Raw genomic sequence first — 27,204 nt, forward strand, 5'->3', positions numbered from 1 at the left:
CAGAGTAGAGCAATTTTTTTTGAAATTCCTAGAAAAATGGAAGCTATCGATTGTCAAAAATGCCATTTCGATAGAATTCCAACTTCAAAGTTTTCCGAGCCGAAAAAAGTCGATGTTCTGGTCGATTTTTCGCATATTCCAATTTTTGGCCATATGCGCACGATTTGCACAGGCTAGTACAGAAACTCTGTACTAGTTTCTCTACTAAAAGAAACTTAAGGAAATCTTTTTTTCAAAAGACTATTATTGTAAAAACAGTTGAATATTTTGCAAAAGTAAAAGAAAAGTTGCTTATTTTACTCGTCTATTTTAATTCGCCAATCTTAATGTAAGACACTTTACATTAAGTTTACGGAGATGTACTGGTTGTTAGAGATTGATCGCATCAATCAATACGTAACAATAAATTGTTGTACTCAGCGATGCTGAAACCGATTTTCACAATGAAAAATAAAAATTAATAAAATAAATATATATTTTATTTTTTATTAATAAAATTTATAAAATAAATATTAATAAGTATATACAAACATGAGTCCAAGAAACAATATCTAAGTTGAAACTATAAAAAGCCAACAAAACACTAAACTACAATAGTCCCACATCTATAACAATTAGTCCCACAAAGAATATCTAACTTGAAACAATGAAACTAAAAGTGGCGAATCGAAATGAACTTCTTTGGCAACACAGAAACATTATGAATATGATTCATCTCAATAATTGGAGAACTTACAGATCTAGTATATGCAGTCGATTTAAACGGCTTACGTCCTGCTGTTATCCAAGATGTTAACCACGAGCTGGTTCAACTGTTTGTTCAGTCTCATTTTGTTGTAATGTATCAAATCGCCAATTCTCCTCAAACACGGTTGGCAATCTCAGATAATTGTGTATTTCTGTGTATTTGCAAACCGTGGCGGTTCTGTTAAATTTCTCAATAGTTTTTTTCTGGAATTGCTGTACTTCTTCAGTGTTACTCTCACTTGTTGGATTCCTCATCAGCCTGATATTATTCTGGATTATTGCAATGGGTCTACAAAACTTTAGGCTATTTAGGATATGTGCAGTTTTTTGTTTATTGAAGAGATATAGAGGTAAATATAGATCCAATGTAAGCATTATTGTTTACAAATATAAAATATATGTGTAATCTAACCAAAATTAACCTACGCTTGCTTTGCTTGCTAACCTTCGCTAGAGAGCCACGGTAAGTGAGCATAGTTTCTCTGTAAATACCTTTAAATACTTCCTGCTTTGAAAGCAAAAATGTGCAAAAAATGCTCATTATAATAAGCCTGAAATGTATCAGGCTGATTAGAAATTGCTAAATAATTATCCAAATTGCCGAGCGCATTCTCGATGGCTCTTTAAAATATCCCTGATTTTTCAATTTGCCAAGGACATATACATACACACTTCTTTGAAACTTTCTCTGACATTCCATGTCGTTTTTTGTATCCAGATTGGCCTATGACACCGTTAACTTGGAACTTATTTAAAATTAAACATTACTGCAAAAAAAATCTAAGAATTTAGATAAAGTTTTTTTCATGCGATGTCAATTAAAGGGCATTTCTTATGTCAATGCAACCTTACAATACATTACTTTCGTTAGTTCTAAAAAACGTATATCAGAAAATAATGGGTTGTAACATCAATAGAAAAGATTTTCATAAAAACAAGGTGATATTCTTTCTCCTCGAAACCTTTCATCTAGGAATTTTCTTTCAGTTGATTATTTAATCAAAAAGATGTACCTTCTATTACTATCCTTTCTCAACAAAATTTTTGATAAATGGTGAACATTTAGCTATCGTATACCTCGTTGCTTTAATAATATTTTTTGTTTTGCTTCTTTTACCCATTTTTCATAAGTGGGAGTTTGCAGAATTTTTGAGGCCGAATTCACTTCATGAATGTAACCTACTAGAGAGAACAAAATGTTTTAGATTAATCAATTTTTAAAATTACTAACGGACAGTATTATATATTGACAGTATGTATACGTCGTAAGTAAATAGAAAAATAAGGCTTATTGTAAAGAACCTACTACCATTTACAAGTAAAGGTTTTTACAGTATTACTAATCTGTAATTCAAATTTAAGTTGTATATTGAAAAATTACGCCAAAATTACACAACGTTTTAGAAATAAATACAAAACTTCATGATAAAAGAAAATAATAGATTGTGTTTGGACTAGAGAGTTGTGGCCCCTTAATACACTCCGTTTTATTCTGTTGCTGTATTTTATGATAGAGTTTGAGATTTTGTTACTAAATATTACATATGTTGTATATGATTTTATGACAATAGTTTGCGTTTTACAAGAATTGATAATGAGATGCATTACATTATAATTTGCTTGTTTCTTGAAGTATTAAAAAATAAATTATACAGAAAAGTCTCCCTTGTCAGGACATCTGATGTGAACATTTTTTGTCCGGATAATGGGACCATCCATTTATGAAAGGGCTACTCAGCTGAAATTTTATTATTATTCTTTTATTTCAGTAAAGATAAGTCACTTTAATAAGACGTAAAATATTACTGATAATCGAACTTATGCCTAAAAAGAATCTCGTTTAAATACGATTGAACTGTACAGTAATTTATTTCAGCAAAATAATGGAAACGAAGTTAATAAATTTGTTACCGTAACACTAATAATAATTAATATGAATTCTTAAATTACTTTAACCATGAGTATTACATTCTATTACTGTATAACAGGTACAAATTAATACCTACAATATTTTCTTTCCAATTTTGTTTGTATGTGTGTAAATACTAAACGATTTACAGAAGAAAATATGAAATTTTCTGGGGCTAATTGTATTTTTGACTGAGGCATACAATACTGATTAATAATTTTAGATAAATTTCTCAATTCCCTATGTAATTTTTAGAACTTTGTGATGTTCAAATATTTGTTGTCAATACTTCATTGAAATGTTTGTTAATGTGATCTACTAACTCGCCAATGTGTCTAGAAATCTTTATTCAGTGTTGTTCGTGAATTCAACTGATAACAGTATTTAATTAGAGGTTTTTGAAAATACATACAATAATAATATTTTAATATTAATGAGCGTTCAACTTGAACTATTTTATCACAATGATTGATGCTTAAAGGCAGGATATGTAATATAAATTTAAAAGTGTTGAAATCTTTCACAACTTCCAACATGTAAAAATTTATCTATGAATGTCCGGATTTCCATTTTAAAATTTTTTCTATTGTTTTTTAGCATTCATTTTTGTCCGCAACATAGACTAATAGTGATCATCTGTTTTCATCTTTTTTCTGAAAAAAATCAAAGTTAACCTTCATTCCTTTAATGTCAGTATAGATTTTGAACTTTATATCGGTACCGTTAAATGTGCTATCCATATAATCCTACTACTTAACACGTTGACTGCCACAATATGGAAGGTAAATCATCGATCGGATACCGCAATGTAATATGAAAAACATTCCAGTCAGCCCGTAATAAATAAAAACTGTTTATGGTTTCAAACGCATACGTTTAAGTATATATATTGTTGAAATTGAATATTAACCTCAAATAATAAATAAAAAACCATGAGTGCATCAGCCCTGCTCACGGCCTCCTGAAAACGCATGTATGATTCGTGTGCCAAGAGTATCACCGGTCGTACTCACTGAAACTGAAACTTCTTTTTTTTTCTTATAAATTGTAATTTTTATTCATGTTAGTCTATAACGTTTTTTACGTGAACCTAACCTGAGTAGTAATAAAGATAAATAATACATATCTAAAAAATTATATACAATGACATTAATAATAAAAAATAATTAAGTCACTTTTAAACTAACGTAATTACAATACCGATAGAGTAATATAATAATAAAATAAAAAAAACAATTGAATTTCTTATAATTTTACTCGGAACATCAATAAAACTAAGAAATATAAGATTGTATTTTGTTCCTTTTTATAATAACGCTTTAGAGAACAATTTCAGAATTTAATTTTTGTGTTCCATATTTTACAGTTAGTACTACTAATAAATTGCTAAAGTATGTTAACCACGTAGACTTGTTACATTCGCTGCACTGTATTGACACATATTTTACACTTTTTCGGCACATGGCTTGTGCTTGAGCTTTCCCAGTATTGGCATAACAATGTGCAAAACGCTGTCTAATTCTCCGTTTTCGTTTATTTTTTTCTTAAGTGAGCTCCAAGATGTGTTTCTTGACTTGCTGTTCAGTTGGAATATCTATTTCTTTACCTGAGTTTCCGTATTTGTCCATGTTGAGCATCTGCTAAACTAGCTGTTTCCTGAATACTGTAATATGATTTCTTTTTGCTGTGAAAATTACTACTCACGTGTTCAATATTAGGTCAAATACAAATTTGTGGTACCACCTGATATTTCGTCGCAACGGTGAAAAGTAACTGGCTCTCTGGTCGCAAAGATCTATCCTTTGCTTACCACTGGGTAATCAACTATTGCTGCAGATTTACTTATTACTTCCCCAACCTATTCCATTGTATTTTTAGTGCTAAGAAAGAGAACTTCTCTTTCATCTTCCCATTTTCCAGTGATAATACCGTTTATTCTGCATTCCTGTTCTTTGGGTTTTGTAATATTATTTTTATTACCTCAGATGACATTTTTTTTTTGCCTGATTGTGCCCAATGCGTGGGTATCTTTGTGTAACAATGAAGTCGCTTGTGGAACAGACTTGTAGAAGTTGTCAGTCACTACTACGCTTCAGCAATCAGAAATTTTGGGATATTTTATTCCCCCCATATATATTATTATAGTAAAAAACTATCACATTTTGTAAGAAGTTAAGTAAAGACTACAGTGATAACATCGTTTTCTTCTATTTCGAAACATGAAATTGGAAGCATTTTTGTTGGTATCAATAACAATTATATTTAAAATTTAATCATCAAAAAATCTTTTATAAATCTCAGTTATTGTCAAAGCTTCTTTATTTTGCGGGTATGATTCATGATAATTATATTGTTTTTCACCTTTGAATTTGATATGAAGAAGTTATTTCCCCTCGTCAAATTGTCGAGGGCAAATTCGTCTTCTGTCGTTTCCAAATTTACTTCAACTGTTTCTCTTCCGTCTCAAAAGAATGGTTTGGAACCAAATTATCATTTTCAGATGAAATGTGTAAAACACTTTCAGGGTCATATTCAGATTAAGATAAAGAAAATATGCTTCCTTCATCGTCGCTGTAAAATACTGCATGAAGTTGTTCATCAGTAAGTACCTTTTTTTTTTTTGAACTACGTGATTTTAATCCGCTACAACTAGGCTTACTATCCATAATGAAGTTAAAAACATTACACTATACATTCTTAAGTGCGAAAATAGAATAGAGCAAAGAATTGTTTATTCAGCTTTGAAAAAAAACAACAATAAAATAGTCAAAACTTGGTAACAAAAATACTATCCTTCTCGAAACTATAAATGAGAATGAAATCCAACTAAAAATATATAATGAAATATGTTTATGTAATATTAGTGTCTTATTTTCACTCGTAACTAAACTTAATTATTATAACGTAGCATATAACGTAAAAACCTACTAATAAAACAATGATTAACTATCAGACTTACGAAAACACTTTGAACGGAAATCGAGTTGCATTAATACAATAAATGTAATCAATTTGTAGTAACTTCATTCACATTTTTTAAAGAAATTAAACCAAATTCTATTGTTCCCTGATTATAATTTAGTTTCAAATATTCTTTTAAATAACTATTTTTCACTTAAAACAGATGTTGCAATATACAATTTACATAAATTAATATTGTTGCATTTCAATGATTCATAATTAGGTACGTAATTGTGAAAAGCTAACTTAATATTAGCAATGTTGTAAATGAATACCAGAAGAGAATTTGTTTGTTAAGTTCCTGTTTAAAGAAGCTTGGTGGGGGGAGAAGGAAAATATTGCTTTATTCTCAATTGAGTAATGCACCGTTTAAAAGCTATATTTTATTAGCCTTGGTGCATTCTGTTATTGACTGAACTCAAACAACATTTCAATTTCACGTGAAGAGTTTATAAAAAAGTAAGTCACTATTATTCGTCAATAAACATTTATATTTTTTAAGTATTTTAAACTGTAATATTTATAGAGATTTTGTCTCTGTAGTATTAAAATTTTCTTTTATGTTACTTTAAAAATCTACTGATAAATGAATATTACGTTACTATATCGAGAAGGTTATTAACGAGCTGTACAGAACATTAATTGTCCAATGAGGAATGAATTTTTTTGCATTAAACTAATTAACGCAGTAACTTTTCTGTATAAATATTTTATTTGATTTAGGATGATGTCTCTTGCGAATAACTTTGTTGCTTATATGGCTTGATATACAAAAATTTATCAACAATTAATAAAATGATCTAATACACAGCATTATCTAACATTATATAATGTTAGATGTAACATATGAATTGAATGAAACAGTTACGGAATCTGCAGTTTTTTTAATGACTGGAGGTATTTTGTAACTGGTAGTATTAAGCAGACAATCTATTGATTAATATAAATTAAACAATTTAATATTAATTAAATATATGCAGTTTTAATACTTCAGTAGAAAAACTCAATTTGTGTTTCCAAAATTATGTAATTTTAAAGTTTTCTTTCTAATTATATTAAAGAGAAAATATTTCATACGTTCTAATTGTAACAGTATAACTAGATAATATACGTACATACAAACAAGCACCCATGCTAGAACACAAACACACACCAAGTTCACAACCGTATATATATTAATACTTCGGTATATTTACTCGTCGAGATTAAAATAACAATAGGAAATTGCAGGAATAGATACATGTATGTAACGGTAATGGTAGTTACATGATATCAGTTTAATATTTCGTCATTTAAAATAGACCACCGATTTGTACCTGTGAACTAGGTATCTAAGATAATTCTGCCCCTATTGGAGGTAAGCAAAATAAGGCTTCTACATCATGTTAAATATTTAAAAATTAAAGTAATATCTTAAAAGTAATAATATTAAACAATAGATTTATGATATTAACAAAAAAAATATTTTCAGTCGTTAAGTTCAGGGAGGTTTTTGTGTAAGTCTATTAATTTACAAGATATATGAATTATTAATTAAATTACTGTTTTAATAAAACAAAAAAAAGTAATTTTCTTAATATACAATCAATTTTCTACTAATTTTCATTAGATTATCAAAATATTCTGTGAAACTACTTCCTAATATCCTTCAGCAATAACATATCATCTCTGTGCAGGAGTGGTTGCGTCTCGGCCTTTATTCCGGATTCCAATTCCGGTCAGGCATAGCAGTTTTATACACTATCATAAAGTGACTGTAATTAGGCATGAATGTGTTGTTTTATACACTATCATAAAGTGACTGTAATTAGGCATGAATGTGTTGTTCCTTTGAAATAAACATATATGGAATGTTCAAGGGATTTTCAAAAATTAAAAAGACAAATGACTATAAAAAATGATTAATTGTTCAATGATAATGAAATGAACGCAAAATTATAATCTTCGGCTATATACTAACATTTGTCTTATCCTTCTTCGAGTATTTTTATTGCAGTGGTAAAGAATATTTCTTCTATGTTCATAGTCATTCATGAACTGCATTCTTGTCCCGTTCAATGTTGGTGATGCTGCTACCATGAAAAACCTCTTTGATAAGATTGAAAAAAAAATCAGTCCGTGCTAGATCGGTATTGTAAGATGGATGTGGCAACACCTCAAAACCAAACTTTTTATTAATTTTCCGTGTCTTTTGAAAGTATTGGAGTATAGATAATGTACATAACTTCCTTAATTTTAAAACTTCCAAGTGCTAAATACCAAGTAATATGCATAAAAGTTTAACGTATTAAATCTCTTATTTGAAACAGTACCGTAAATCCATTTTATGTAATAGAGCTTCTACATTTTTCAAAGATGTGGTTGTGCCCGTCTTGCATAAAAAGTAAAATTGTATTTGGATGGTTATTTAAAAAGTAATTTTTAACCGGGAAAAAAATATTTTTTCATTGAATGGTTTCTACATACTTTATTTCTTGGGTGTTAAGTTTTTGAGAGTAATTCGACAGGTCATTGTCAGTTTTTTGTCATTATTCTTCAGAGTGGTTTGATATTCTATATTCTATTTCTTTCTGTTTTGTGCTAATCATTAACCAGAAGATGTTTACATCCACAATTATTTTCTGTTTAACTTTTATAGACCAATATTTGTCTTTCTTCGCATATCTTACTTTCTAATAATACCTCTGTTACTGAATAAATAAACTTTTATTTCTTTAAATGTCCAAATAGCCCACCAGTATATTTTACCTCTACGTCACAAATTTCTTTCCTCTCCTACCTGTATTAAACATGATTGTCATGAATGTTTCTTAATACCAACCACTTAGTTTTCAAGATCCATTTTTCAGTGTTCATTTCGGTTTCTACTACTGCACATATTTCACAACTATGAAGCAATCTGTACAAATATTTTCCAAAGTTTCCTGTGAATTCTTAAATGTATATTTGGAACTTTCAATACATTTTTACATTAAAACTCTTCTTGCTTCTTCTTTCTTCGTTTACTCTTCTTGCTTGATTTTAATTTTTTTAACGTGTTCATTCATTATTTGTAATGTTCCTATCTAAAAATAAAATTCTGTAACTTCTGGTATGTTATGTTCCTCTGGATTAATGTATATTTCCAAGCTATTATCCTTTTTGTCTCATCATTGTTTTAGTTTTATTTATTTTAATACTGTATTCTATTCATGCATAAATACATGTTATTCAATAATTCTTTGAACTCATTATTGATTTTCCTAAGAGAACAATGTAATCAGTGGATTTTATATATTTTTTTTTTTTTGCTGGTAACTTCTTCTTACAGTGCATTCGTTTCTTAATTTTTCCTCAATTTCTTTCACTGTTACTTATATACACATGTTAAAAGTGATAGGGTCAGAATCAGCTCTGGACTAAATAGATTTGACTAAAATTGTAAAAATTTACACTATTATTGTTAGCTTGGGCTTCTAACACTTAATCTATCTTCTAACTAATATAGTTGTCTTACTATTTTTCTTGTAACCAGCTACCCAGTTTTGCTTGATCATTATTATTCTTATTCCTACAATTACACATTGTATTTTGTCTTTATTCATTGCCATTACATAGGGGAAGGAAAACTACAAAACACCAAAAAGTGTACTCAGTAAAATTTAGTGGGTGGGTTGTACACCTTCCTTCCCTTCAATGGATACCATGCTGACTTATGATCTGTGCATTGAAAATTTGTGCATGCAAACTTATATAATTAAAAATATTTTTCATAGCAATTCTACTGCACTTAGTACCATTTTTTGGGCACAAATAATCTAAACAAAATTTACAAAGAATTTTGTAGGTCAGAGAAGAAACCTCTAAAAACTTATCTATTCTTATATGATAAAAAAAAAAAAACAAAAAAAAAAACAGACTAAAACTGTGAATGTATAAACCTTATGAGTAATCCTCATTAATAATAAATCTACTACTACTACTACTATTACTACCACTAATAATAATAATTATAATAATAAAAGTACGTTTTTTATTTATTTATGAAACAGTAATAAATTTTTAGTCTGGAAAAAATAATAAAAATTATCATTTAGAATGTGTCATGTGAACACGTGAATGTGTGATGTGGACACCACATGACTTCCCTGTATGCCTATAAAATTACCTATACGCAATTTTTCCTGCACTTCATTTAAACCTGTTTCATTTCAAACTCCAGTCCTGATTCTAAACATTAATTTCGACCTTACGGTGTAAAATATTCAGTTTTTATTATTGGATTATTTGGTGAACAATCAAAAATGAAAAAGCAACAATCATTCAGAAAAAATATGAGTAAATATATCTGAAAAAAAAAACGACAAGAAGATGAATATGAAGGGGAAGATACTGTTAAGAACAAGAGAAGAATAAAAAAAATAAAGAGGTGATAAATATAAACAGAAGAATATATTGAAAACAAAGAAGAATAAAAAAATTAAAAGAAAATGATAAATATAAATATAAAGAGGAAGAAAATGCTCAAACTAAAGAAAGAATAAAAAGATTAAGAGAGGATGTTAATATAAAGAGAGAGAAAATTTGAAAACTACAGCACGTGTACACAAATTAAGATCAGAAGAATTATATCAAACCAAAGAGTGATTAAATGATGTGCAACAAACAACAAATAAACGAAATGATGATCAACTCTGACTTAGGCAGAATATTGTCCAACTAGCGCGGGAGTAATAAACTAACAGATAAAAATATTTTGCAATTTATGAAAGATCTGGCATAAATCCTCAGTTTTATGTTCTTGTGAGGATCTATTTTTCAATCACTCTGTAAGTTAACTTTAATGTAGATAGAATTAAACAGCAATTCCAGAATAATTAAATAAAAGTAACAAAAATTAAACTAGTAAATCCAAAAATAATACGATTCTAATTATAGATTTCAATTAATATTAAACAATCAGATGTTTCACCAAATCTAATGCATACACACATATGTAATAATGCCTACTAAATAAAATATACACATTTTTAAAAGTACATAAAATTTTATTTCAATATTAACTTAAGATTTTGTTTCATTTTTTTTAATTGTTATTATTGAATAATCATTTATTGTAAAAATGGTTTTACAATCATGGATTAATATTACTAATAAATCAATATACTTAATTTAGAAAAAGTTAAACAAAAGAAGATGAGTCTGATTCGAATCGATGCACCTCTTCCCTTGTAAGATCCAAATATTTAATTAATTAAAATTTTATTTGGCTATAACTCTAAAACCTATGAAAATAAGTACCGCTTATGATATTTCGTTGAAAAGCACTCATTGATTGCTTATTACTGCAGTAAATAAAAAGTCCAAAATTTGATTTTTTGGGGATTTTGGACTTAAGTTATGAACGTACAGACGTCACTCCAAAACTAGTCAAAATAGCTTCAGGTATGGTCAAAATGGATATTCCAGTTGAAATCTTAAAACCGATATTTTTCGTGATCACAATACTTTCTTTACTTCATACAAGAAAGGAAAAGGAATTGATCTGTTTCTAAATAACTAAATTGAATAAAACTGTTATATATCTGTATTGCACATAAAATATAAGGAAGTTTAGGTAAAATGGATACAAAATCTAGAATAGAGAGATTTAATAGTCAAAATTAATATTATTATTCACAGTTCAAATAATAATAATAATAATTTTTTTCCGGCGGGAGGTGGAAATGTATTTACGCAGAGAGTGTCGGGATCCCACTGATGGTATTATCCATTCACCATCAATAGACTACTAACTAAACAAATCCGTCATTCTACCGAGACACGACGCGGAACCGTTTAACCCATTACTTCCGGCCGAGTCCACCTATACTAGTCTGAGAAGGTCGCTAACTAATTTTCTGTCCAGGTCTTTCTTGGTCCTGAGAATGCTGCCAACGAATCGGGTCACACTCTCCCAGCTGCTTAGGTAACGGAGCACAATCGCAACCATGTTGTGAGAGCTCAGTGCTCCGAGATCCGTCTCTAGTGTCCCTCGATCTGCCACATTTGAAAAAGGTGTCCTCGACGGTGCTTTCTCTATTACATGTAGGTAAGCGCAGAATTATCCGTGAATCGTTTAAAATTGGGTCATGTATTACTCTATCTCTCCATGCGGCCGCTTCTTCAACGGTCTGACCAGAGGGATATGCCTTGCGGTCCATCCTTTTCTGTTTTCGTGGTCCCAGGTCTCTTGCCATGCGAAAAACATGCGAGTGAATTCCTCGTTGGCAATGGTCTCCCGGTGTTCGCCTACCCGTCACCTCTTGTAGGTCGCCTGGCGCTCCCTTGCTATAATAGAAATGGGTATGACGCCGGCGACTACCAGTCTTGCAGACTTGGAAAGCGTCCGATACACGGAAGCGACTCAAATGGTTGTGGTGCGCTACACCTGCGCGAGTCGCTTACGGTTTCTTTCGTTTATTAATGCCTGAGCCCACACTTCCGCACCGTATAACAGAGAAGAATGCACCGTGGAAATCAGCAATCGCCGTCTGTTGGCATTCTCCTGAGCAGTTATGGCTCTCCCAGTATTGTCGGCGGCTCTTCAAAGCTGCTCAGCAATGCTGAGTTTCCGGTCAATCTTCATACCGAGGTACTTTGCGGCACTCACGTTCACCTGCCAAAGCAACAGCGTCTAATCTCATCGAAAAATTAACTTACAAATAATTTTAAGACGACGCAAAGTACAAAAAAAATGAAGGAACGAGAAACTAAAGTTCAGATTGAAGAAATCCAAACTCCGGGACTCGTGATAATAGAAATACCTATTTTAGAAAAGAATATTTTAAATAAATAAAATGGAGCCTCCGAAATCACAGAGGCCTTTAGCTGAGAGGAGGAAACATTCGGCCGCCCCACACGTTCAGGCAGTGAATAAACACGTCTGCAAAATTCTTATCGGAACCGACAGATTACATATCTTCCTTCAAATTGCTCGTGTTTTCAGACAAATTTTTCGTATGTACCGTTCTTCTATTGATTGTCGATTAAGTAAAGAACCATTATTTCAGTTTTCTTCGGTTACAGGTGTGTTATGGTTTCGGTTTGTGTGTGTGTGAACGGATTTTTATATCTCATTGTAAGTACCTTATAATCTTTTATCTTTGTTACAATTTACGTTAAAATGTCATTTATCAATTTTTTTAAAAACAGTAGAAGAGTTCTTCTACTGTGGTAACTAAGAATACATGCTGAATTTAGTTGGGGGGAGGGTGGATCTGGTACTTTACAGAATACTGATACTAATACATTTCTTAATATCAAAGTGGACAAAAGAATGGTTTTTAAAATAAAAAAGAATGACTTTAATGATCATAGTGAGAGAGCGTATTTTGTCATAAACTAATACAAAAAAACGCTTGAGTAAGGGGATTACTTAGAAAAAATTATCAAAGGGTGAGTAAAACGTAGTCGCTGATGCATATAAATTTCATCTACACGTCTAGTACCGTAAGTTCACGGTTATTATCTATAAACTGCATATATTTAAAAAAAGTAATTCTAAAATTTATTGAAACATTATTTATAACACAAATATAATTTATTTAACATTATTGTTTATAATCACTATCATTAAATATCCTATCATTTAGCAAATGGTATAATATTTTCTATTGGCCTACAGGAAAATGCGTCAGTCCATTCTGCTTTTCTTTATGTTTTCGGCCTTTCTGATGCAAGTCTTTGCAGAAGAAGATAAAAAAAACATAGATGATGATGAAGAGGAGCTACCTACAATAAATTTCAAAATAGACGATAAAGTATCAAACATCTCCACGACACCACTATCAGTTTTTATCGGAGTGGAACGGGACACGTCTGATGAGGAGGTGGCTTGTCCTAAGGACCATATAAAAGGCATAGGCGGCATTTGCCGAAAAGTACTCGGTGTCAATGGATAAATAACAGAAAATGTAGCTAAGTTATCTAATAAGGTCATAAACTAATGTCTTTAGGTCTATTTTCCTTTATGATTTATTTGTCAAGAAATATAAGTGTAAATCTTTACTTATTCTATGTGTAGTAATAAAATAATTTAAATTATTATCACTTTTATTTAATGTGTAAGCCACTATTTTGGGTGAGGTTATTCATTATAGGACGTCCTGTTTTTCTCTTTTATTTTGGCTTTTTTTTTTGTTAGTTATTAAATACATTTATTATAAGTATAATTTTTAGTCTATTTTATGTAATCTTTTACCTCCAGGTCGCTGGAGGGAAGCCTGCTGTGAGGCAGGTGAACTCTGGGTCTGACAGCTTGGGACGGATCGAGGAGATGCGTGCCGAGTGGTCCAAAATTTCCTCTAAAAAGGAGTCAAGAGTTTCTCTTCGATAGTTGGTCGACTCCTACTTGAACGAATGTGCTATGCTGGGTTTGGGTCTCGCACTTAAATGTAAAGACCTCCAGGGCGCCAAACTTGCCTTGGGCTCAGTTGTGTCACGGCTTTCTGGCAAGGTCGACCAGGTTGTGGAGGGAGTTAGGAGCTTCAAACCGGTGACGGGTGAAGCTCTCCATAAACTTTCGATTTATGGAGTTCGGGTGAACTCCATAAATCGATTAAACGGGTGGTGGTGACTTTGAAAAAGCCTGTCTCAAAATAAAAGAATGGTTTGGAACCAAATTATCATTTTCAGATGAAATGTCTGAATCGCTTTCAGGGTCATATTCAAATTAAGATAAAGAAAATATGCTTCCTTCATCGTTGCTGTAAAGGATTACATGAAGTTTTTCATTAGTCAGTATCTTTTGTTTTTTGAACTACGAGATATTTATCCGCTACAACTAGGCTGACTATGCATAATGAATTTAAAAATCATTACAGTATATATTCTTAAGTGCGAAAATAGAAAAGAGCAAAGAGTAGTTTATTCAGCTTTGAAAAAAAAAAAACAATAAAATAGTCAAAAATTGGTAACAAAAATACTAACCATATTCGAAACTAAAAATGATAATCCAACTACAAATATATAATAAATGTGTTGATGTAATATTAGTGTTTAATTTTCACTTGTAACTAAATGTAATAATCATAATGTAGCATACATAACAAAAGATAAAAAAAATTTACTAATAAATCAATAATTAACTACAAAACTTACGAAAACCCTTAGAATGCAATCGAACTACAGATTGCAACATTGAAATTACCGTGACATGCGGACAGACTGGTGGTACTGAAAGAGAGAATTAAGTGATTTGGAATGGTCCAAGTCTGCAATAACATTATCTGACGTTCCTTACAGAAAGCAAACAAAAAGAAAGCGTTCACAACAGGCCAAAAATATTATTGTTTACATTTTAAAATTATTCTGAGAAGCCAGCGTGGCTACTCACGGCCTAAGAGTAATAAAAACCTGATTAACGCCGGCACATCTCACTACAGTCAACAGGTTAGTATTTTTTTAATACAATAAAAGTAATCAATTTGTGGTAAATTCCTTCCCATTATTTCAAGGAAATTAAACCAGATTCTATTGTTCGTCGATTATAATTTAGCCTTTTTTAGTTTACAGAAGCAGCTTATTCTGTTTGTTCAAACAAGAGAGGTAGTTGTTTTTTGAAATTGCTAGTGTGTTTGTGTCTACACCTACTCAAAAGTCTGTTGGTATATAAAAAGCCAAAATACACAGTCACATGTATAAAATATATTGGTTCCTAAAAAAACTGCCCGTAAACAGATTTATCCACAAAGAAAACTTTTATTTCTTTATTTTGTTAATTTCCTAGAATTAAGTTTAATTTTATTACAAATAATTCATTGTACATGTGAGTTTTTTGTTTATGACAAAAAAACCTTTAGATTGGTTTCAAATATTCATTGAAATAATTTTATTTCCTGTTAAAGCCGATGGTTTAATATGCAGCTATCTACATATATTGATTTTTTTTTTGCATTTTAATGATTGAAAATTAGATACGTAATTGTTAAAAGTTAACTTAATTATTATTAGAAATGTTTTAAAAGAATACAAGAAGAGAATTTGCTTGTTAAACAAGTTCCTGTTTAAAGAAGCTTAGTGGTGGAGAAGTAAAATACTGATTTACTCTCACCTTAGTAATGCACCGTTTTAAAGCTATATTTTATAAGCCGTGATGCATTCTGTTATTGACTGAACATCAGGCAACATTCAGTTTCAAGTAAGCAGTTTATAAAAACGTAAGTCACTATTATTCGTCAATGAACATTTTTTTTTTGTTTTAAGTATTTTAAACTGTAATATTTTGGTATATTTGTTTCTTTTGTTATAAAATTTTCAATTATGAAGCAATCTGTACAAATATTTTCCAGAATTTTCAGTAAATGCTTAGATATATATTTGGAACTTCCAATACATTTTTACATTAAAAGTCTTCTTTCTTGTTCTTTCCTTTTTGCTCTTTTTGCTTCTTGTTTTTAATTTTTTGAATGTCTTTTTTCATCCTTTTTAATATTACTACCTACAGATAAAATTCTGTAACTTCTGGTGTGTTATTTTCCTTTGGATTTATATATATATTCATGCTATCATCCTTTCTGTCTCATCAATATCTTTGTTTTAATTTTATTTATTTAAAAAATTATATTCTGTTCTAGCACAAATACATGTTATTCAATATTTCTTTGAACTCCTTTTTGTTTCTGCTAAGAGAACAATTTAATCAGTGGATTTTACCTTTTTCTATTTTTTTCCTTTTATTTTTTTTGCACCTTATTCACATTTATCCAGATGATAAATGAGAACATACACTATTGCCCACAACTAGGCTTTTAATTTTTTGGTTAAGGATTGTAAAGTAAATATTAATTTAAATCAATTATTTTATTTTTAATATATGTCGATCAGAATCATACACAATAAGGAAGTATAAAATAATGAAAAAAATATAAATAAACTGAGATTAGAAACAGGAAGAATTGTTCAGTTCGTTTAAGTTACAGTACGCCGAACCAGGTGAAGTCCCAGGTACCGCACAGCCTCCGTTTGCGGGATCAAGACACTATCGAAGTACACACCGGGTCAGTCACCCCTCCTTTCCTCTTAGATGTTTACGTTTCAATTATATTTATGATTAATAAAAAAATTTCAAAGAAAAGGAAAACTACAAAGCACCAAAAAGTGTAATCAGTAAAGTTTGAGCGGTAGGTAGTACATCCTTTCTGCGCTCAACGTATACCTTACTGACTTATGATCTAAGCTTGCAAACTTATATAATTAAAATATTTTTCATAGCAGTTCTATATTTGCACTTAGTTTTTTTTTGGGGGACAAATCATCTGAACAAAATCTACAAAGAATTTTTGGTCCACAGAAGAAAGTTCTAAAAACTTATCTATATTTATATGATAAAAATAAAGAAAACAGATTAAAACTGTGAATGTATAAACCTTATGAGTAATCACTCATTAATAATAAATCTACTACTAATAATAATAACAATAATAAAAGTACCTTTATTTTTTATGAAACTGTAACTTTTATGAAACTATTGAAACTGTAATAAATTTTTAGTCTGGAAAAATTAATAAAAATTGATCATCTAGCCTATTAAATTAAATATACACAGTACGTTTTTCCTGCACCTCATTTAAACTTATTTCATTTGAAAGTGAGATATGATCCACCAATTCTTTAATAAAGTCAACAGTCACGCAATTGCTGAGATATTAGTTTTAGTTTTTTTATTAGTTATTAGTTTTTTTATTAAAATAAAATATTTATACAATTATTACTTCAACAATCTTACATGAAATATTAGGAAAGAATAAAAATTTCTTTATTACTCGTATTACTAGATCAGTAGTATTCGTATCTTTGTGAGTTGCTGATTGTTTCTAAATTATAATTTTCAATTAATATTAAATAATGAGATGTTTCAACAAATTATTACATATACACATATGTGATAATGCGTATTAAATTTCATATACACATTTTTAAAAGTACATAAAACTTTATTTCACTATTAACTTATGATTTTTTTACATATTTTTTTTTGTTACTGAATAATTTTTTATTGTCAAACGTTTTTACAATAACGGGCTAATATTACTAATAAATCAATACATTTAAATTAAGAAATGTTAAAAAAAGTAAATTTAAAAAAAGTTAAAAAAAGATGTAGTCTAATTGGAATCGATGCGCCTTCCCTTGTAAGATCCTAATATTTCATTAATTAAATTTTATTTGCCCAAACGCTGGAACCAATGAAAGTAAGTATCACTTATCATATATCGTTGAAAAGCTCTCATTGAGTGTTTATTACTGCAGTTTAGAAAAAGCCCAAAATCCAATTTTTTTTTGTTTTTGGGTTTTTTTGCATACTTTTGGTTCAGTCGATTGCAAGCAAAAGGAGAGGTTCACAACTAGATGTTACAGAAGTCCTAAATCCAAACTTTCAACATTCCTACGGCTAATCATTTTTGAGTTATGCGAGATACGTACGTATTGGTTGGTTTGCTTGTCATTTCTCCCCCCACCACTTTATTCGATCGTCCTAAAGCAGAAGACCGAATGTCTGTGCCACAAACGGCTACTGAGCCACGAAACAGTTTACCGACCAGTAACCTAATTAACTCCTAAAGCTAATCTAAAAGCGTGGTACCATACACCACTCGCTTGCGTTTCCTACCTTTCCTATCTATGCGCCCAAACGGACGCCGCGTAAGAGGTCATACTTTCGAAGATACTTTGGTACACCCATGTACAAATGACGGCCCGAGAATCTGTAATCTTTTCACATAATCCTCATAAGCTTGTGCATCACGGAGACGGCATCCGCCGTTACTTGGCTAGTGTGGTTGCTAAACAGCAACTTCTCATCAAACAAAACACCTAGGTACTTATGAACTTTCACTCCGCTGAATACTCAGCCTTTATACTTAATACGGGGGTTACGACTGTGTGATAATTGGTCTGTACCCTTGAGAAACAAAGGGTACAAAGGTTTTGAAAGAGAAACAAAGGTTTTGTCTTGGGTACAGAAATCCTTTAATTCTGAATGTCCATCCAGCCCTCTGCAGTTGACAAAGCCGCCTGCGGTCGGTCTTCTAGCTGCGGTCGTGAGTTACAACAAACTAACAGGAGACAGTCATCGGCGAAAGCCTGGGCCGTGACCCATCCGAGAATGTTAGTCCCAAAAATCTTTCGAAAACCTGGTTTCATAGCAAGGGACTGGGAATGGAGTCCTGCAAACTTTCCCTGGTGACGGACTTTTCCAAAACTAGGTGCGCATTTTTAAAGAAAGCCGTGCGATCAGACAAGTAGTCACGTACTACGGCCTGCAGGGCTACGGGAACATTGCGGCGTTCCAATTCATCGAGGACAGAACTCCAACACAAGGAAGGAATTGCTGCCTCTATGCGAATAAAAATTGCCAAAACATATTTACAGTCGGCGCTTTCCACCTTGGCAAGAGCATTTAAGATGCAATGCTCGGTGCCAACTCCTTTCATGAAGCCATACTGGCCTCAATTAGGTAAGAGTTCATATCGATGCTTTTCCAGAGCTGCTCCACAAACAGCCTTTCGAGCAACTTGCCGATTACCGGCAAGAGGCTGATGGGTCGATAACTGCTGACCTATTTCGGATCCCTTCCTCATTTTAAGAGCACCCTCACAAAAGCCACCTTCTAACAAGTCGGAAAGGAGCCCCAGTTTAGAAACCCTGAGAACAGTCTGCCAAGCTGCTCCTTATGATAGGCAACAGATGATAGAATAAATCAGAGTCAAGTTGGTCAATCCCCGGTGCCTTTCTCTATGCCATTCAGGAAACCACTTGGTCTATTTCAACAGGTTCCACAGCCCGTGGAAATGGTATCTCACCCGCCCTAACACCGACTTCTTCACCATCCGGAGCATCTAGAAACAAAGTATGCAGAAAAGCCTGATAAATCGTTACAGATGTTAAAGTGTGGTCACGACCACCAAGCCCGCATCGATCACTGGACAGCACGTGCAGTGGGTATGGCCGGTTACATGATTTCGCGAGCTGCCAGGGATTGCGCTGTAACTCACCCATGGAGTCTTGCCAAAACTTGTTTCGCTTTCTCGATGGCATGAACGTACTCATTACGGACGCGCCGGTAGATCCGTAGAGTCTAAGCGTGCACGTCATTAACGATAATCTCCATTAGGGGCGACGCTGGTATTTTCTCCTAATGGACTTATCTCTTGCACGCAGCACGCTAAGATTAGAGGACCACCACTTTTTCCTGGGTTTCAGTCTGCCTTTAACAGACGGCTCACCGGAAACAACGGTCATGACGCTTCAGACACTCTCCGATCAGCGAACTGGCCACTACCTAAGGATCGGTTCATTGGCTGAGGCCGCCCTAGCACCCTATCGCAGCCAGTCTTGATGATCCGGTTGAATTGTTCAGCCATCAATTCCACCTCCTCCTTGTGTTTCATGCGCCATTCCAACCCCTTTAAAGCAGTCGCAAACTCGCGCCGCAGCCTGTGCTGATCCAGGCCCCTTAGGTTATAGCGACCCGAATCTGGAGTTCTTGGACCGCCACCATAAGCGATCTCATAGTTTATAAAACTATGATTACTCACAATGACCTCGTACCAGACAGTCCAATTACTTGTTCACCTAAGCAGATCACTCGTCACCAAGTTCGATGAAACTTTCCCCCAGTTCGGAAGAGAAAGTCGGCGGTTGTTCTCTCTCATTAAGCAAGTAGAGGTTCCTGGTTTTAACGAGCTTTTCGAGACCACCGCCTCTGGAGTCAGTGCGTGGTGTACCCTAGGCGGAAGACTTGGCATAGCGTCCAGAGCAACCAGCACTCTGATGCGTGGGAGACAGTTCAGAATCCGCACCAACAACGCCAAAACGTCATCAACACTCCATCCAAGCTGGAAATATCCCAACACCAGTACGACATAGAGCGTACCCCTCATGTGTTTGCGAAAATTTTCGTTAACACAATATTTCCTTTACCTTACACAAGAAAGTTAAAAGAATTGATCAGTTTCTATATGATGAATTGAATATAACTTTTGTAAAACTGTGTTGGACATAAAATATAAATAAATTTAGGTAAAGTAGATATAAAATATCGAATACAGAGATTTGATAATCAGAATTATTAATATTAATATTATTATGATTGTTAATATTATTCACAGTTCAACAGTTCAAATAATAACAATATTTTTTTTTTTTGGGAGGGAGGTGAAAATGCATTTACGCACGGAATGTCGGGCTCCCACTGATGGTATTATCCAATCGCCATCAACAGATTACCGACTAAAACCACCCCCTCACTAACAGGAATCAACCCTGAAACGTTTAACACATTACTTCCGGTTGAGTTTCCTATACTAGCCTGAGAAGCTTGCTTACCTTATTTTCAGGACTATCCAGGTCACTCTCCCTGATCGTGAGAATGCTGCCGACAAATCGGGCTACACTCTCTCAGCTGCTCAGTTTACGGATTATCATTGCAACCGCGTTATTGGGAGTCAGTGCTCTGAGATCCGCTTCTAGTCTCCTTTAATCTGCCGCCCACCAAGCACATTTGAAAAAGGTGTGCTCAGCGTCGTCCCTCACACCGGAACGACACAGATATGTTCCAATCCATCTAACCAGAGCAGAGAAAAACCATAACTCTTCAGCTTCCTTAGGAGTAAATAATAAGGAATCTTGTCAAATGCCTTTGACAAGAAGGCATTTGACAAGTCAAGATACACAATTGATAATAATAATAAACATATTTATTTCGTTTGTGTGATAGAACAGCTAGAAAATTCCTTCGTATAACACACAAAAATACAGATAAACATATATGCATAACACAGTTTCACATTTAACAATTTACATTTTTACAATCGAAAACCTCTTAAATAAAAATATACAAAATTCAGAACCCATTATTAATTGTAATTAATTTTAAAAATAACAACCATTTATAGATAACAATCTTTTAAAAATAACAATAATTACAAATTCATAAAAAGGAACATAACTACCAGAGTTATAATTACGACTAATATTAAGTAATACGGTTAAGAATTTTCTAATTTCATTCTCATGTTTCGCCTCCACCACCCCTAGTGTAACCTTAGAACCCCAGATGGAAAAAAGTGGCTAGGAGAAGGAACATTTGAGAAGATTAGTAAGTAATCTTCTCAAAGATCTCCTCATCATCCTAAAAGCTTATTATATCCTAAAATTTCACTGCAACACTAGTACACCGTTCAATCGGAGACACGGTAGAACCTTCCGGGTCACAAACTGTCTAAAAGACCTCACTGACCTGGCCTGGTTCCGTAAGACAACTTAGTAATGCGTTAGAAGTTTATAGTGTAAAACTTTATAAAAGAAAACCAAATCAAAGTACGTTCTTTTATTGGACAATCTCGAAAGGTCTAATTGCCTCAACATATCCTTTCTACCAGCGCCGACAAAACAATCTCCAAACTTAAAACGGATCCAGTTCAAGAATCTATTTTGAACACACTCAACCAGATCAGAGGCAAAAGTACGTGCACTGTTTCACACTACGGTCGAGTATTCCAAACGACTCCTCACCAAAGATTTGTATAAAAGATTACGAGTGGAAATATTATTAAACCGTCCACAAATCCAAAGGACAAGACCAAGGCCACAGCGTGCTTTATTGACAATCTGATCAACGTACTCTTGAAAATATAATTTCGCATCAAATAAAACCCCGAGATCCTAAACGAATGTTTCAGCAGAAATAACTTGTGCACCAACTCTATATCCGAAGACGGAGTTCGACGTCTTGCGAGATAAAGTTAAACGTTTAGTCTTCTAAAAATTTAAAGACATGCACTTGCGATTTGCCATCCAACTACTCGTTAATATTCGATTGTAGCAGCAGGTGATCCATACTATTCCTGATCTGACAATATATCTTTATGTCATCCGCAAACATCTGAAATTTATATGTCAAATAATCCCTGATATCATTTATAAAAATAATAAAGAGAAGGGGACCCAAGCCTTGGGCACTCCAGATTTAGCCAAGAATCATCCCTCAGACATCTGTCCGCCAAAACGCACCAAAAAACGCCTGTTATGAAGAAAAGAGGACAGCCAAGCATTAAGATGATCGATTTTGACTACAACAAGTGATGAGGCATCTTGTCACAAACTTTGGCAAAATCAAAATATATCACATCCATTTGACCCCTACGCTCAACTGCATTAACAGAATCCTGTAAAAATGTGGCCAAATTAGAAGCTGATGAGTGACTTCTAATAAATTCATGCTGAAATGATAATATCATCGGAAGAACGTGGTTATAAACATGTTCAAATAGAATCGTCTCGAAGATTTTGGAAAAGGTACCGAGGACAGAAACAGGTCTAAAATTATCTAGAGGAGAGAGACCAGGCTTAGGTACGGGAGTAACATAAGGAAGGAAACATCTAAACAGGGAAGCCAGGATAGGAGAAACAATCTTATTCAAACCCTTGATAACGAACGCGAGAATCTGATCCAAGCCGACAGCCGATTTAGCGTTAAGATTATTTATAGCGCTAGATACGTCAGAAGGTGAAATAATCGGAACGTCAATAATCTGATGGTTGTTGAAACAGGGTCATCAGATTTATTTTGTGTAGGAAAATCTTGGTACAAATAATAATAATAACAATAATAATAATAGTAATAAACTGAAAAGTAGAAGAAGACTCTTCCAGTAGAAGATCCACGCGCTAACGCAAAGGAGCGTGATAACCTGCCATGTTGCCCGGAAGGCACTTAGTCAACAATAGCAACCCTAATCTCGTTGGTATAAATTTCTCTGAGTTTAAGGAATGTCACCGGCAAAAGTAAAAGCTGTGAAAGTGTGGGATAATAATAATATTATATAATAATAATAATAAAAAATAAGCTGTATAGTGTTTTGTTCAACCGATATTATATTTATAGAGTAGTGAATAGTATAACAAAATTTAAGTAATTCCTATAAATATTTTAAAAATCTATCACTTTGGTCATTTTTGAAAAAAAACTTTTAGAAAATTTTATTGCTACGAGGATTTTGCATATTTTATTTTGGTTGCACTTTTGCATTGCTATCAAAAGTGCAACATTGATAAAGTAATTTTGTTCACTTCTATTTCTATCAAGGATTTAATATGATAAATTTTAATTTAAAAATATTACCTTTACTTTATTTATTTATTTTATTTTATTTACTTACAATTTAAAACTTACATGATCATCCGTCAGACCTAAGTCTGTCGACAGATATACTAAAAAATTATTATTACATTATTAAGTGGTTAATGCAATAACCAATTTTATGTAACAACTAAAGATATTATTAGTTTTATAATAGTTATAATAGTAGTACAATTATAAAAATTAATTTAACAAAATTAAACTATATATTTAAAAACTAATGAACAAATTATTTCTTTAATATTTGTGATGTATTAGATTTAGTAACTAAAACTATATTCAAGAAACAAAACTATACTTGAAACAACAACGATTTACACAATTAATATCTTGTTGCAACAATTACATAAAGAAAATAAATAACTAAGCTTTAACCATTCAACAATACATTATTTATTGATTTACAATAATTATCAACATTAAAATAATAACTATAATCATGTTATAATTGTCTGGACTGCCAGTATAAATCCAAAATGAATCCTGTTAGTACCTATTACGTTATAGTTAATGCCCACTCAATGAGAAGTTTTTTTTAAATCATTTTTTTTCATTTTTACATTATTGAGGTGATTCGGTAAAGAATTAAGTAATGCAGGAGCAACGTACTTCTTTAATCGTTTACCGTAAGTATTATTATATCTATCTGTGATAAAGCTCATTGCTCTCAAATTGTATCCACTTTCTACATTTACCCTGTATTCACTGTTGTAAAAGTTCTTAAAAATAATTAAGAATTTAAATAGACCTCTAGCTGACAGAAACCTTGTAAGATTATTTAAATTAGTGTCATAATTGTTATCAGAATCATAAAGAGCAATATCTGAGGAACCCATTTTGTATTAAATTTATTTTATTTATGAGATAATCTGCGGTTGATCCCCATGCTGTCAAGCCGTATCGAATAACAGATTCAAACAAGGATGAATAGAGTAAGCGTTTACAGTGATTTGGTAATAGGGGTGAGATGTGGTGGAATTTCATAGCAACCACTCTTAAATTTTTACATATATGTTTTATATGGCGATCCCATCTAAAAAAACAGTCAAAATGTACACCCAAATATTTGTATTTGTCAGCATTCTGGAGATGTTCACAATTACAGTTTATGTGGTAATTTTTTATACAGTCACATGTATGACAAATAATTTTTATCGGTCTTTAGGATCGAAGATAAGGAGATCTTACATGTAAAACAGCAGTTTTTTTAGCGTTAATAATTAGGCCTTTGTCATGAAGCCACTTTAATAGATTATTAAAATCTTCTTGCATTAAAAACTCTGCTTCTTCCAATCGCTTATGTCCAAATGCTAAAACACTATCATCAGCGTATTGCAAAAGACGTGAATTAGAGATCGCGCTAGACATATCATTAACGTACAGATTAAAAAGTGTTGGGCACAACACTTTTTAATAAGTAGTATAATATTTTACTGCTTTTCTACAGGTAAAGATGCGTAAAACCAGTGTTACATTCATTTTGTTCTCTGCAATAATTATGGTGCATGTTTTGGCCTTAGACATAGATGATGATGAGGATATTGAAAGGGCCAAATACGAGACATAAATGGCGTTTGCTGAAAATGATCGGTGTTAAAGGATAAGTAACAGAAAATGTTGCTAATTTTTCTAATAAAGTCATAAAACAATGTCTTTAGGTCTTTTTTCTCTTATGATTTAATTTAAGTGTAAATTTTTACTTATTCTATGTATAATAATAAAATATTTAAATTATCATCATTTTTATTTAATGAGTAATCCACTAATTTTTCTGTGGTTATTTATTATAGAACATCTTGTTTTTCTCTTCCATTTTTTCATTATTAATGGTTTTTTTTTTGTTTTTCTTTATTAAATACATTTATTATAAGTATAATTTTTAGTCTATTTATTTTATGCAATATCCTTCTCTCGTCTCTTTGACTTTATTGCAATCATTTTCAGGTCAAGGATCTGTATTGAATACAATATATGAATATGTATATGTATTGAATTGAATATGAATTGAATTATTTAATTAACTGTGCTTTAAATTTCGATCTTCTGATACTTCAATAACATTAATTTTTAATTTTATTTATAACAATCTCTTTTACTTATACATCCAATGGTTCAATTTGATACAAATGATACATTTTCTTTCGTTCATTTATATCTTTACACTGTTTGTCGAAATTTTCTTTTCAGTGGTAACATGCTGATGAACCACAGAAAGGGGTCAGTGAAGAAGGCAAAAGGGAAAACTACTTCACTGCTCATTTTAACTTATAAGCATGGTACATGATGTTTTGTTTCTCTTGATGATGACAATGCTTATTGCGGGCTGACTGATATCTAATGTCAGGTCGCCTATATCCTTTTTTATGATTACATTTCCTGTACCTGAGTATACTTTAAAATAAATATAAAAGAAAATTTGCCTTGTCTAAAACTCTAATTTTCATTTAAATTATTCAATGTTAGAAATGCTATCATTTTAAAATTTGATGAAGACGATAAAAGTCAATTAATTATTGAAGGAATTAATTTTTTCAGTAGTTACAAAATGATAATGCTGTTACCTACAGATTGTACTGAATATTAAAGACAAGTTATGAAATTATGATTTATTTACTATTTACACTGATTATACTAATCCATTTTCATAAGTTGCAAAAGATTTCATTAAACTGTAGTGTGAGTATCTTGATGGGGAATGCCAGATTAAATTTTTAATTTAAAAAAAGTAAAATTTACTATGTAATTAATGTATTTCTGAAAAATATGTAACATATTTTACACTTTATACCATCTCCATCCATATATCTGATGGTGTGAAGCACATAAAGAAATCGAGTTGAACTAGTTGGTTACTTTTTCTTAGAATAATGATTTTCGTAATATAAAACACTCTAATATCTAACAAAGCAAAATGCCCTAATGTAAACGGATTGAAATATCATTTTTAAGAATTGAAAATTACCTGAATTTTGATGGAATTAGTCTTCTAATAAGATAACAGCATATTTGGCTCAGCGAAGAAGACGATAGAAATAATTTTACTCCTCCCACTTTCGTTAATAATCCTGTAATAGGTAATAATATTAACCGTCTGCAATAAGTTAGTAATACTGTAATATTATTGTTATTATTAAGAAAGTTTAACACATTTCATGTAACACAACCGTATGATTATCTCTCCTAACATATGTACTGATTGTCTCCTAATATATATGTTATTGATTTCATCGTATATTGATGAATATAATAATATAGCAAGGTATAAAATTTTTATTATAGTGTATTACATTTCCTAGTTTATTTATTGAGATTATTCAGAACCGTTTCTTTAGTATTCATATAAAACTCACTACATACCACCAAAATTTTTTTGTTTTTTTTATGATGTCGAATTAACGATAATGTATAAATTCATTTGACAACG

The 27,204-nt window shown here is 31.8% G+C and overlaps 1 long non-coding RNA gene across 1 annotated transcript; it reads left to right on the forward strand.

Moving 5' to 3' along the window:
- The first annotated feature begins 5,897 nt into the window (after positions 1–5,897).
- Positions 5,898–13,684, forward strand: LOC142319176 (uncharacterized). Its single transcript, XR_012755124.1, has 2 exons — positions 5,898–6,076; positions 13,263–13,684. It is a non-coding gene; the product is annotated as an uncharacterized LOC142319176 (long non-coding RNA).
- Positions 13,685–27,204: the final 13,520 nt, after the last annotated feature.

The sequence above is a fragment of the Lycorma delicatula genome, chromosome 2 (assembly GCF_047948215.1).
Source record: "Lycorma delicatula isolate Av1 chromosome 2, ASM4794821v1, whole genome shotgun sequence".
NCBI lineage: Eukaryota > Metazoa > Arthropoda > Insecta > Hemiptera > Fulgoridae > Lycorma > Lycorma delicatula.